The 13,799-nt window shown below is 39.1% G+C and overlaps 1 long non-coding RNA gene across 1 annotated transcript in view; it reads left to right on the forward strand.

Moving 5' to 3' along the window:
- LOC129489262 (uncharacterized) overlaps positions 1 to 13,593 on the forward strand; it is a 31,117-nt gene extending 17,524 nt beyond the window's left edge. Inside the window, exons 2-3 of the long non-coding RNA XR_008659939.2 lie at positions 12,441 to 12,640; positions 13,493 to 13,593. This is a non-coding gene — a long non-coding RNA (uncharacterized lncRNA). The remainder of the gene's footprint in view (positions 1 to 12,440; positions 12,641 to 13,492) is intronic.
- Positions 13,594 to 13,799: the final 206 nt, after the last annotated feature.

Genomic DNA, 13,799 nt, shown 5'->3' on the forward strand with positions numbered 1-13,799 from the left:
GAAAAAAAAACCACTCAGCTATTTACTTTTTTTAAACAGGAAAATGAGGTATATTGCTAACTAAATAAGTGTTACCAGAATTCAAATAGGTGATAATTGCAAAAGAAAGTCTAAATGGGCTCTCATTTTGCATTGAAGAGTGAAAAAGTCATTGGTGTTTCAGAATCATGGAGCATCTAACCCTTTGTCTTCCAGTGTGCAGAAGAATATTTTGGAATTCTAAAAAGCCTGACCCAAAATGACAGTCACTGTTTACTTAGGGTTGAACTGGGCTAGTCCGTCTAACATTCCCCATGTTTATGTTCATACATGGCTTTACTTAAGCCTCTGGGGATATTCAGAAAGCAATAACTTCATTATCTAAAAGCATCTGCTTCAATATGCTGGGCAAGCCCTGGCTGGTGGACGCCTGACTCTATGAGATCCCAAACAAAACTCTTAACAGCAAATACCTCACCTAGACCAGCCATCTTTCATATGATTCAACTGACCCTTACTGGACTCCAGCTTGATAGATGCATAGCACTGTCCTAGTCCTTGCACAGCATATACAGTCCCTGTCTAGTATAAGGCAGAATGTGAACTGTAACATAGGAACATACTGAGTGCATTGAGGATTATGTGTAGTGATAGGGGTATGCTAAGAGTATTCATATATTTGATAATATCCTGTAACGACAGACCTATAACATGAGAGCAAAGGTGAGGCTTGAGATATATTTGGCCCGTAATAAATAGCATTGGATTAGTATCTCATGTAAAATCTGGACCCCAGGTGTTTCTCTAACCTAATATTAGTTGACATTTTTGAATGCTTACTATATGTTAGGGTCTGTCCTCAGTGGCTTATAATGGAGTATTTCATTGATTTCTCATGGTATATGAAGTAGAAACTGTTATCAGTCCTGTTCACAATTGAAGAACATACTTAGAGAGATGAGGTCCCTTTTCCAAGGCCATTTAATAGTAATGATCAAGGTGCAGTTAAATCCCGGGTCTGACTTACTCTAAAGGAACTCTGTTAGTATGTTCCCACGTCTGTATATTTGGAGTGAATACACCAAGATACACTGATCCCTAGTTTATAACATATTCTATCCCAGGAAGGCTGGTCAGAGTTGTGATCCCAAACTATTTTTTCTCATATTACAAAAGATATAATTAAATTGTCCCAGGCCAAGATTTTTAATTGCAGTATTGGTGCCAGAGGTGATTTTATGCTCGAAATGGCAGGGTCAAAAGCATGAGCTAGATGTGAGACACTGGTTTTGTCTCAGGTTTTTTACAACCTATTCTTGCAGAACATCAGAATTCTGGAAGAGGCAGGGCATGGTAGCTAACTAATAACGAAAGAAAAGTCTCATAACCCTTTTCAATTAATAAAATTTAGATCTTCTAATATGTTTAAAGTAAATCAAAAGTCATTTAAAAAGTACATTCTGAACATGAAGACTTGGAAAGATCTCCATTGGAAAAGTATTGCAGTCTAAGATTTGGACTGACTGAATACTATCATTTATAAAACAGTGATTTGGTTTATAAGCCAGGCTTCTCACTGGCTCAAGCAGAAATTACAAGGCAATTGCTCAACCTTTTCAAAAAAAGGTAGTCTTTGGTCTGGCTGAAAGTCAGTCAACTGGAATTTGGATTTTTACTTTGCTACTGAGTTGTGTCATTTTGTCTCTGCTTCTTCCTCCAATGGTTATGAGGGCACTCTAACTGTGACACTGCAAATCATGGTTTATTCTGTGTAGGTCATTCACTGCTTCATGTGTGTGTTCCACTGAGAGGAAGAGCATCCTGTGGCCAAAGCCAGCTGTGAAATGGGAAAATAGTCCCTGTCCACCCACCATATTGTTGGGAGTTTTCAATGAGATAGTGGATATGAAAGCACTTTAGCTAAAAGTGTACTTACCGTGGGGCTAGGCACATTGCCTATACTAATTTATACTTATATAGCATCTTCACAGATTTATGTAGTTTGATTCTCACAACTCCTTAAATAGAAAATGAGATACTATTAAACCTATTTTACAGATGCAGAAACCGAGGCACAGAGTGATTATGTGACCATTGGCAATTGTAGAATAAATTAGCAGAATCAAAATTAAACCACCACTCTCCTAACTTGCTGCCAGGCATTTTCCCCTCTAAACATGATCTGTTATTATTTTGCTCTGATTCCCAGCATAATAGAGAACAAATAAATTGAAAGTTTTTAAAAAATAGTTTTTCAAGTGGCCTAAATAAAAACCCTCAAAACTTCTCTCCCTCCATTTAGAGTAGATTCTTTTTTGGAGACTCAGATTTATTGGGAAAAAATAGGGTGATTCAGAAGGTAATTCCTCTTGGCATTTGATTTTAATTTTTGGTGGGCAATTGCATTTTTCTTTGCTCTGCAGTAGAAAAATATTACTATTGTAACTGAGGGTTGCAAATGTGAAAACAGGCTCTCAGATGAAAATCGTATGGGGCACTTAGCATTCTGAAAAATATTTGAGTCATTATGTTGCAGTTCTAAAATTGAATCAATGCTATATTTAATAAGGCACAACAGGCCATGAATTATTGCACATTAATTCATACCCAGTGTGTTGCTAGGCACATGGCTAAAAGCCGAGTGCAGTCAATGCAACTAAACATGAATACACCATAATTCACACACCAGGGGGTCCCACTGTAATTATAAAATGTTATTATAAAGGATTATTTTAAAAATATTTAGATATGTTAAGTTTTATACCTACATGATTCATGATCTATGGTATTCTCATAAATTTAGCAGCTCACTCCCTTTTCCTCAATCCCACACCTCCAAGATTTACATGTTAAATCCTAGACCACCAGTTTTCTCATCAGTAGGCTCCCTAAGGCTACAAATGTTATTCTGTCAATTTCAGTTTTCATTTGGGGAAAAACAGAACTTTCTCTTAGGCAAGAAGTGTCATGTCAAGCTGTGTGGAGCAACACTTAAAATAGGGGGTAATAGAGAAGAGCAGACATCCTACTGCAGTTGCCTGGAGACAGAATTATAGTCAGGCTGGAGGGTGTGGCTGGGCTTTCTCTCCCCAGGTGGATGCACTGGGTGCTGAGGGGAATCGAAAATGGAAGGAAGCCCTGATGCTGCCTCCAGATGTTGCAAGGACAAGGAGGGTGGGTGAGAATAAATTAAAGGAGAGAGTGCTCTGGTCTGTCTTTATTTTTAACTTCACAAACTATGGTTTGTGGTAGGAAGATTGCATTTAATATTGGTAATTGTAGATGAAGAATTTTCTTGAAAATCCAACTTATTCTGAAAATATTTATACAGTGCTTCCTCCAAACTACCTGGGCATCATTTCCAGTGACCCAGAAGTGTGGTGGAGACTGGTAGCATTCTACAGCCAAGATTTCTGAGTCCTCCCACCAAGGGGCACTAACCCTCACACCTAAACATGATGTGAAGTAAACACTGGGGTAAAGCATGCAATAAAAGTTCATGTTTACATAATATCTAAAAGCCATGGTATTTATGAAAGAAAAAAATGGTTGACTGGTTCTTAGGAGATGTTTATGCTCTTACTGATACATGTGTAGCTGATGATAAAATGGGTAAAAGGAGAAAAATTGATGTTTTACTGCTAATCATTTGTCAAATAAAATTTCTTTTCTATAATTGTATATAAAAAAAGCCAACCTCTATTTTTCCTGAAAGTCTGTGTTGTTTCACCCTGCCCTATTAAATTATGATTTTTATAATCTATATTATTAAAGTACATTGTAAGCTTTATAAGGCATGGTATTAACATAATAGCCAGGCTTAAATACCATTAAAAGTCAAACAAGAGCCAGGCACGGTGGCTCACGTCTGTAATCCCAACACTTTGGGAGGCTGAGGCAGGCAGATCACCTAGGTCAGGAGTTCGAGACCAGCCTGGCCAACATGGTGAAACCCCATCTGTACTAAAAATACAAAAATTAGCCAGGCGTGGTGTCATGTGCCTGTAATCCCAGCTACTCGGGAGGCTGAGGCAGGAGAATCATTTGAATCTGGGAGGCAGAGGTTGCAGTGAGCCGAGACAGCGCCACTGCACTCCAGCCTGGGTGATAGAGAGAGACTCTGTTTAAATAAATAAATAAAAGTTAAATGAGAAAGAATTTTGTTAAAAATTAATGAACTGAGTTTAATTTACATTTCTACTACCAAGACCGCTTGTAAGAACTTCCACCTTGATTAGAGTCTTTAGTAAATAAAAATATGCTCAAATGTTATGAGAGTGTTTGATTTGCTTGAGTGTTGTAGGAAATTATTGGCCAAGGCATTTATCTATTCAGACTACGGATGAAAAAATGAACTTTATTAAACAACAAGCCTATAGATACAAGTTAAAGAGCTATGCTGTCTTGGTCATGCATTCGCTAGTTGTGATTTTTAATGATAGATATTGTATTGAAATTTCAGCCATACTAAAACATGTTAAAAATTATTTAAGATCCCTAATAATTTACAAATAAGAGCACCATGCTATGTTGCTGTTTTTGTTCTCAATCTAATGTAGTGGTTCTCAGACTTCTACAGAGCATTAGAATCACCAGAGGGGCTTATTAAAATATAGATTGCTGGGCCCCATTTCTGGAGTTTCTGATTCAGCAGATCTGAATGGGGCCCAAGAATGTGGAAACTAACAAGTTTCCAGGTGATGTTGATGCTGCTGGTCCAGGGCCACATTTTGAGAACCACTAATGGATTTTTTTTGAATTACAATTACTATTTTCTTTGATACTATTAGCATACAAGTGGGTATTTGTGGAGACTGTCAGAGATAAATTTGAGTCTGTGATTTATTTACTTCATGACTAATAGTGCAAGTTAATATATCTAGATTGAAAGAAGCATGTTCAACATAGGATCCCTTCCAAGTTCTTGCCCCTTATGAGCATTAATAGTTTGAAGGCTTTCAATCACAATGCATATGCGGGCAGTCCCTGGTTTACTAATGGCTTGTTTTCCAGTTTGTTGTTTCTTTTTGTATGTTCCATAGATGGCAGAACTAACTAGTGGGGAAAAAATCCTATTAAATCTATATTTGGCTGAACCACAGTACCAGTTGAACTTATATTCCAGTACTTGTAAGGAAGTGCGTGCCCCAAGTGAATAATAATTATACAAAGCAACTTAACATCTTCAAAGTGCTTTTGTATGTATCATCTCATTTAATCCTCCACAATAATCCCATAAGAAAGCTCTTTAATATAATAACTTTAAAGATACGTTCTGCCTAAGATTGTATAATGGAATCAGGATTGCAGTACAGGGTTTGTGGACTCTAGACCTGTGCTCTTTTCACTTGCCATGTTACTTCTAAGGACCACCTAGAACCTTGAGACTCTGGGGACATATGGCTGTGCCTGACAACACCAACTTCTGAAGCTAATATGTTTTTGACCTGAATTTCCTGGGCTTAGCACCTATTGATCTTGGACCTAGAGGACCTACTCGTCCCTTGTGTCTTAATCCTTGACACTTTTCTACTTTAGCTGTCGTTACTGGATTTGAATTCTGACTTACCGGGGTAACTTAAATTTCTCTTTGGCATTTCAGGTCCCATTGTAACTCAAGAAGTGTTTAGAAGAAGGCTCAGATTTCAGGCCATGAGCTTCTTTGCCTTTTAGTTTCTAAGTTAGAAAATCCCCTGAATAAATTTATTCTTGAGGTTCATGATCCACATACAGTGATAAAGAAGACTGAATAAAAACTCTTTTTGAAAAGCAGATTATCTCAGACTTAATGTCAACAGGGCTTCTCCAGCTTTGATTTGGAAACTTGATTAGGCAGGTGGACTAGCTAGATTTCTGGTAGTTGATGAATTTAGGGAAAAGCCAGATCGTCAGGATTGCGGCAATATGTGAGTTCCCAGTCTTAATCCAGGGCACCAATGTACAAACATGTGGTTTTCAGGTGCTTTTAGATACAGCTATTAGTCAATCAGACATGGAGCAATATCAGTTGCTGGGTGTCAGCTGAGGATGCCAATCTGACAAGGTACATTCCTGGCCTTAAGAAGATTCGAGGTCAACAGTCCTCAAAGCTACTTTAAAAAAAATATATATATATATACTGCGTGGGTCTTGTAGACATGACTTAATCCTCAGTTGTCCAAGATGCCAGTTTTTCACAGGCAATGCTAGAAGATAATTCAGGCACCCAGTAGCCTCAATTAGCACAAATATAGGTATAGACCATTAAAATGAAGAAGAACATGTGACATGTCTGTCTGACTAAAGAAATGCCAGTGATGAAGGTAGAGTGGTGCCACCAGAAACGAGGGGGCTGAGGTCAACTTTGGGCTCATGGAGAGTTAATATTAGCCCTCTTCAGACATGAAAAATAATAATTAAACACTGCTTGTCAATTAATGCCAGCTTAAAGGAAGGCCTGCACTTAGATTAAGCGAGGAGCATGGGTTTCTTGAAAACAGTGAGAAAGGAGGAGGGAAAAGGGTATAAAGTAATGGAAGAGATAAGGTGAAAAGGAGAATAATTAAACACACATGTACTTTTCACAGAGTTGGGGCACTCATATTTCTAATTAGAATTTCAGTGCAGGAGCCCAATTTAACCTTAGGGAGTCTTTATACTCATGTCACTGTTGTACACAGCAATCAATCCAACTCTGGCATCTTACTTGCACATTGAATTTTTATATTACATTAGTGGAGCCCCAGTCTCTTTGTATCTTTAATGGATATTTTCTTGTTAGAGCTTTAGTATGTGTTTTGTCTTCTAGAAAATTCTATGCTGAGAGGAACAATAGCCATTTAGACACTGGAATTCAAAAGAGTCACTGGCTTCCTGACATTAACCCATTTCTTCCTTGACAAATGCAGTCATGGTACTTTTGGAATCATTTTCTATCATATCTGCTTGAGTAAATTTAGGGGAATAATCAATGTATGTTCACAAAAACAGCCTGGTGCACCAAGCAGCAGATGGTAAAGAAAGGAATCCAGAATTCTGTCTGCTGCAACTGGATGGTTAACAAGCCACTTTGTAGATTAGTGCCTCCCAAATCTCCCAAGTTTTGACTTTGTCTTCCCCTTCTATTGTCCTCAGAAGACTTATATTTAACTACTTCTAATTCTGGAAAATATTATTGAACCATAGCCTCTTGCTCTATATAAATAAAAAGTCGGTAGTTCTGGTCCTTTGCCTTATCAAATGGGAAACTGAGACCGGAGAAGTTAAATACTTTGCCCCAACTCAAATGATTCAGCAGGAAATGATTTTAACTCATTCCCTGTAATGTAGAACTCAGCTCGTCATTAACTCTTCTTGGGCAGCAATTTATTACCTCCACACTCTTCCTTTTTGAACAAGCCCTAATATAACACTCCTACATTGAGTCAGAAGTAAGTAGTATTCAGGCTTATAGTTTGTCAACAGTATCAGTAAGAAGGTATTTTATTTTGACTCCAACTTCCTCAAAGTCTTAAATTTCATCTGAGCTCTCAGAAACTAAATGGTTGTGGCCTGTCTCATTATATGCATGGTTTTGTCAGGCCAGAATCAGTAACTGTTATAGACTCTCAGTGAGCCTGCCGACTCAGAGGAAATACAATGATAATCCACAGAGAGGTGCATCCTATGTGCCTGGATACCAGCCATAGATATAGAGCAAAAGATTGTGAATCAGGGTACAGATGGGAACTAATGGGGAGATTGGCATTGAACCCAAGACATCCTCAATTTCTCAATAACTCCATAAAAGAAACATTGACCATTGCCTGGAAATGTGGGCAGGGAAGCCAGGCACAGGAGGGCTTGTGTTGGACCGTACTCTGTTGGAATTTGTGAGGGATAAGACAGACAAAAAAACCACCAACTGCTGGCCAGTGCAGAAATGTGAAGTTTCCAATGCTAACTATCCTTCCAAAATCTCTCTGACTTGAATTGTGTTGCTTACCTGATATACAGTCTCAGCATTGTCTTGAATCTTAATTTTCCCTGCATCGACTACCTCTGTCCTGAAGTGATCTCTAGACCTGGTATAACATCTACTCTCAAAAGCAGATGGGGAAGCAGGCAAAACCACCAGGCAGCACTTTCCAGAGGATGTCTGCATTTAGATGCACATGTATACATACATTGATCCATATCAGGCTATTTAGATGAAATACAGAACTTGGCATATTGCACCCCCGAGGATGGCACCTGTGTTAATTTAATTTTTTATCTCAAGTACTAAGTCACTGCTTGGCACATTGGAGAGGACAAATAAATGTTGATCTGAACAATTTTACTCCATTCACTACTAAAGAAGTGCCTGCTATGCCCCAGGTAGGGAAGGAAGCAAAGGTAAGCCACACATAATCATTGTCTTCAAGGAGTTTACAAGTTATAGTGAGTGAAATGCAAATTATAGTACAGGTTTCAAGAAAATGCTGCAGGAGAATAAGAGTGGTATGTATTAAATCAGAGAAAGGACGGGGAAAGTCTTTGTGGAAAAAGATCTATCTTTCCAAGTTGGGCCTTAGAGGATAAAATAGGAGTTGGAGAGGAGATGGAGTGAGAGAGAGTAAAAAGAAAGAAGATAAACCTAGCCAGGATTCAGGAAAGTGCTAGGCCATAATTATTAAAGTGTCCTAGGAAGAAAGGTGTGTGTGTGTCTGTGTGTGTCTCTGTGTGTGTGTGTGTGTGTGTGTTCATTCTTATGTATGCACGTGCACGTGTGTGTGTGATTAATTTGTGAAGATTTATGGAAGAAAACCTTGGATGATTTGATTTCAGTAGATAATGGGATGACCCAGTCACAGTTTTGTTTTAGTATCTGTTAGCAGAATATAGAATAAATTAGAGGGAGAGAAATCAGTTATGAAGCTAATGCAAAAATTTAGGCTGGAGGTGAATGAAGGCTTGAAAAATGATGTGGCAGCTGGAAATGTATATGAGGAAATGAATTTAAGAGACAATGTAGAGATACAATTTAAAAACAAATACTTGTAGGCCAATTAAAAGAGGATGATAAGAAAGAGAGAGAGCAGTTAGAAATAACCAACGTTTTGCACCAGAGCAATAGGAGATTCCAATGACATTAACTGAAATAAAGAAAACAGGAAAGGAAAGTTTCAAGGGTTGAAAAAAATGAACATGTCCAATTCTGGAGAGATGGAGCTTAAATCAACAGGTACTATGCTCCTTGTCCAACTCTAGGTATCAGCCACCTCTGGGATGCTGAGGAGTTTTTGGTACGGGCAGGATATGGAAGGTGTGAGCAAGGCCCTGAACTCTACCAGGGTTGGATGGGAAGAGCAAGCACAAAGCCTTTTGCTCTCTGGGTGGAAGGAGGGCCTGTAGACTGCAGCAGAACACTCAGCTGTGAGCAACCAGCACAGCACACATCCAGGAGAGGCCTTAGCCCATGGACATTTCAGGAGCACCCTCAACCTCTTTCCAAGGAAGGGCAGTCCCCCAAGGAAGTGGCCTTTCTGGCTTCAGGAGTCAAGGGGAGGCTGAGCAGGTGAGTGCCAGCATTCTACCCTGGAGGTTGGCAGAACCCTCACTTTGTTAGGGTATTAGTCAGGGTTCTCCAGAAAAACAGAATCAATAGGATAGGTAGATAGATATACAAAAAGATTTCTTATGGGAATTGGCTCACACGATTTTGGAGGCTGAGAAGTCCTGAGTTAGGCCATCTGTAGCTGGAAACCCATGAAAACTACTGGTGTAATTCGGTCTAAGGCCAAAGGCCTAGAACCGGGGGTGGGGATGGGGGAATGCTGAGCAGGTGCCCTGGTGTAAGTCCTAGAGCCCAAAGGCCCAGAACCAAGGAACTCTGATGTCCAAGGGCAGGAGAAGACAGATTTCCCAGCTCAAGGTTAGAGAGAGAGAAAATTCACTTTTCCTCTACCCTTTCTTTCTACCCAGGTCAGGTCCTCAATGGGATGGTTGATGCCCACTGGCATTGGTGAGGACAGATCATCCTACTTAGCCCACTGTTTCAAAGGTGAATCTTTTTTTCTTCGCCTTTTTCTTGGGGGGATGGAATTTCACTCTTGTCCCCCAGGCTGGAGTGTAGTGGCACGATCTTGGCTCCACTGCAACCTCCGCCTCCTGGATTCAAGCAATTCTCCTGCCTCAGCCTCCCGAGCAGCTGGGATTACAGACATCTGCCATCATGCTTGGCTAATTTTTGTATTTTCAGTAGAGACAGGGTTTCACCATGTTGGCCAGCCTGTTCTCAAACTCCTGACCTCAAGTGATCCTGCCTTGGCCTCCCAAAGGGCTAGGATTACAGGTGTGAGCCACCATGCCCGGCCTAAAGGTGAATCTTTTCTAGAAACAGCCTCACAGACACACCCAGAAATAATATTTTACCAGCTATCTGGGCATCCCTTAATGAGTCAAACTGACACAGAAAATTAAACATCACATCTTGATTGCAGGGGAGAGTCACAGGGGGGATAAGGGTCTTTTTTCTTATCCCCAGATAGCAAACTGACAAACCCTCTGCTTGAGATGATCTGTGGAAGCAGAATACTTCTATTGAGGGCACCCCAAGGGGTGAATCTCAGGTCTGAGAGTGAGTCAGAAGTTGGCGAAGAAAACTAGGGGATCTAGCAATGATAGAAGAACAATATCTAGAATATGTAGCTCCTAAATAAAAATAGAACTGCTGGTGGAGACAGAGAACAACTTGGACAAAAATTAACAAGACACTCAAGGTTCAAACATACCACAAAATCTCTCAAATTCTTGGGCCTAAAAATCTCACAATTTTTGAAGGAAAAAAATCAATACACAAATTGAAGAAGACAGTCACCATTGAATTCTGAATCAGTGGCCTGGAAAATTAAGTGTGTCAGGGGGTAGGGGACACCACATCAGAATATAAATAGAAGATAAAGAAAATAAGAAGGAAAAGATAAATGATTTTGGAGGACTGATATACAGCACCCAAGATACAAACAATAGAAATTTCATAAGGAGAAATAGGAATCAATGGAGAAGAGGCAATAACTAAACAAATAATAGAAGACCATTTCTCTGTGTTGAAAGAAAATTTAAGGTAGAGATTGAAAGGGCTCACTGAGTTCCAGGAGTGACTGTGAAGAAAAAACAACCTAGGCCTAGCCCTATAATCTTCTTGAGCCCAAAGGATAGATGGAAAATTGTATGAGTTCACAGAGAGAAGGAACAAACTGTTTTCAGAAAGAATGAGAATCAAACTGGCAATCAGACCTCTCGTCTACAACACTGGAGGATAGAAGACAGCAGAATAATAGCTGAAGAATACTGACAGTAAAACAAGGCAACCCAAGAATCCTACATCCAATCAATGTACCCCTCACTTGTTTGGGCAAATAACAATATTTGAGACTATATAAGAAGTAAGAAAATGTATTATCTACATACCACACCTGGGGAGAAGATTCAAGAAAACCACTAACAATAATTGAAAGAGAAAAGATGAGTATGTGTGTGTGTGTGTGTGTGTGAATAATGATTGGTGACATGTAATAAAAGTGCTAAACAAAGGTTCTTGAAATAGAAGTTCCATGACAACACAAAATTTAAAATTTGGGCATGGTATGGTGGAGTCCTGAAAGGGGGTAGTAAAAGCATTTTAATGAATATTGACTTGATCAAATCAGCATGAATCCCTTTTTATTTATAATTTTAACATTTTGTTCATTATTGATTTTTTTGCATTTAATTTCACTTTCTTAATACTGCATTAAGATATTACTTATTTTGATTGCTGAGTTTTCTTGAACCTCAAATTTTGTGCCAAGAAAAGTGCCCCAATTGCCTTTCTCTAGATGTGACTCAGTGAGCAAAATAAGGAAATGGAAGAGGAGAAAACAGCAGTCACAAAGCCAGGTCAGAAGAATGTTTTAAGAAAGACATCAACTGAAGTGGCATAGGAGAAGGTCTGAGTAGAGGTATTGGGTCTGGTGCTAGGTCAAGCTACGATAACAGCCATAGTAATCTGCGAGATGTAAAGCAAGGTCTGAATGGGAGGTTAGGAAGTGGAGGCCACAGACACAGAAAATGACTAAGCAAGGTATTGCCTTTATAAATGAGAAAGTCAATTGTTAACAATTCCAGCAAGCTTTTATCTTTGAGGGTGACATCATGAAAATTTCCTATGAAGAGAAATCACTTGGAGTTAGAGCATCACCAAACGCAAATAGCTCCCGCTTATCTTTGGCGATCGAGGCAGCTCTGAGATGAAAATGGTCTGTAAAAAGAACTTTCTAGGAAGTCCATGCTGCCTTAGATGTCTTGTAGCCAGAAAAACAACACAGGCTTTCAAAAATCATTGTTATCTCACTGTCACATAGGTAGCCGTGATTGTGGAAAATTATGTGTTCTCCTTTCTTGTGCATTCTTCATTACGCACATGCACTTCTGCTGGAATAAAAATAGGGAACTTAGACTCTTTTTTTTTTTTTTTAAAGGCCCTCTTCAGACCAGACTCCATTTAGGACCTGCTCTTCCTGTATACACTTCGAGAAGGGTTGCCAAGGAAACCTGAAACAAAGATGACTTCATGCACTCAAAGCAGGAAAATGCATCCAGAACCTCAAATCTTTATACATTACTGAGGATTGACAGTCTCCTTCCTTGTTCTAACTGGAGTTTCAAGAACAGCTTTAAAGTGCTTCACATTCTTTGTGTGTGTGTATGTGTGTGTGTATGAATCTGAGATACAGTCAATAGGGAGTTTTCCTCTTATCTTCTGGCTACTTTTCAAATGTTTTTGCCATTATTTCACAGTTTATGTATTCAAAAGTAAACATTACAATAATAGCAACTCTTCATTCCGTAAAATGAAAGGCTTAAATAACAAATTAAGAAAATGTAGTTTTCATTCCATATTGACTTCTGCAGCACTACCTTTAAGAAATATTGCTATGGCTTATATGTTAATTTTGGAACTCCTAAGGCTAGAGTTGCTGTCAGTGGAAGAGATCGGTTGCTATTCCTCCGAATGGATATACAACTGAATAATCTTGTAGTCTTTTATGTACAAATTGGCTGGTTGTGGGAGTTAATTGTCACAACTGAATAGGGGTCATTTTCAACATTGCAAATTGATAAATTTGATTTAATGCATTAAATTGTCTTGCATCGTGTTCTTGGAACAGGAAAAATATACTGTATTAAGCAAGAGTCTTTGGGGGAAAATAAAGCCCTTGATACTCAGCTAGGAGTATGAAGGATAAAAGCTAGATAATAATCAAACAAGTAGTTTTTGTTAAAAAAGAGAATAGACTTTATATGTAGAGGGTATGGGTGGCAAGGACTTGTTGAGCATTGAGGAGGAATGAAGGCATACAGAATAAGAGTGTTCATTTGGAGTTTGGAAAGGATGGTCACAGAAACAGGATCAGAGTGACTGTCTGTGTGTGTTTGTGTGTGTGTGCATTTTCCCAAAAAATACAAGTTTAACGTTCCCTGTGATCTTGTTCTGAAGGACAATGTTTTTCTGACTGTGTCTTGCCCTAAGGTATTATTTTGGAGAAACCAAACGACCTCCCGGGAAGAGTGCAATATTGTGAGAAGCAGAGGGACTCGATACCAGCCACCTGAGTCAGAAAGAGGCAGCCCAGAAAGGCAGCACTCCAGGAGGTGAGGCAGCTATCATGTGATAATCATATCCTCAGAGAATCACAGATCCAGAGCAGTACCTCTTGCCTCACAATGCCCTAGGGTGTGATTATCTTATGATAACCATCTTAAAGATGTCTTTTTTGCTCAATTAACGCATACTTCCATGAAAATTAGCTATCAAGATGAGTTACAAAATACAGATA

This window comes from Symphalangus syndactylus, chromosome 9 (genome assembly GCF_028878055.3).
Source record: "Symphalangus syndactylus isolate Jambi chromosome 9, NHGRI_mSymSyn1-v2.1_pri, whole genome shotgun sequence".
In the NCBI taxonomy this organism is placed as follows: Eukaryota; Metazoa; Chordata; class Mammalia; order Primates; family Hylobatidae; genus Symphalangus; species Symphalangus syndactylus.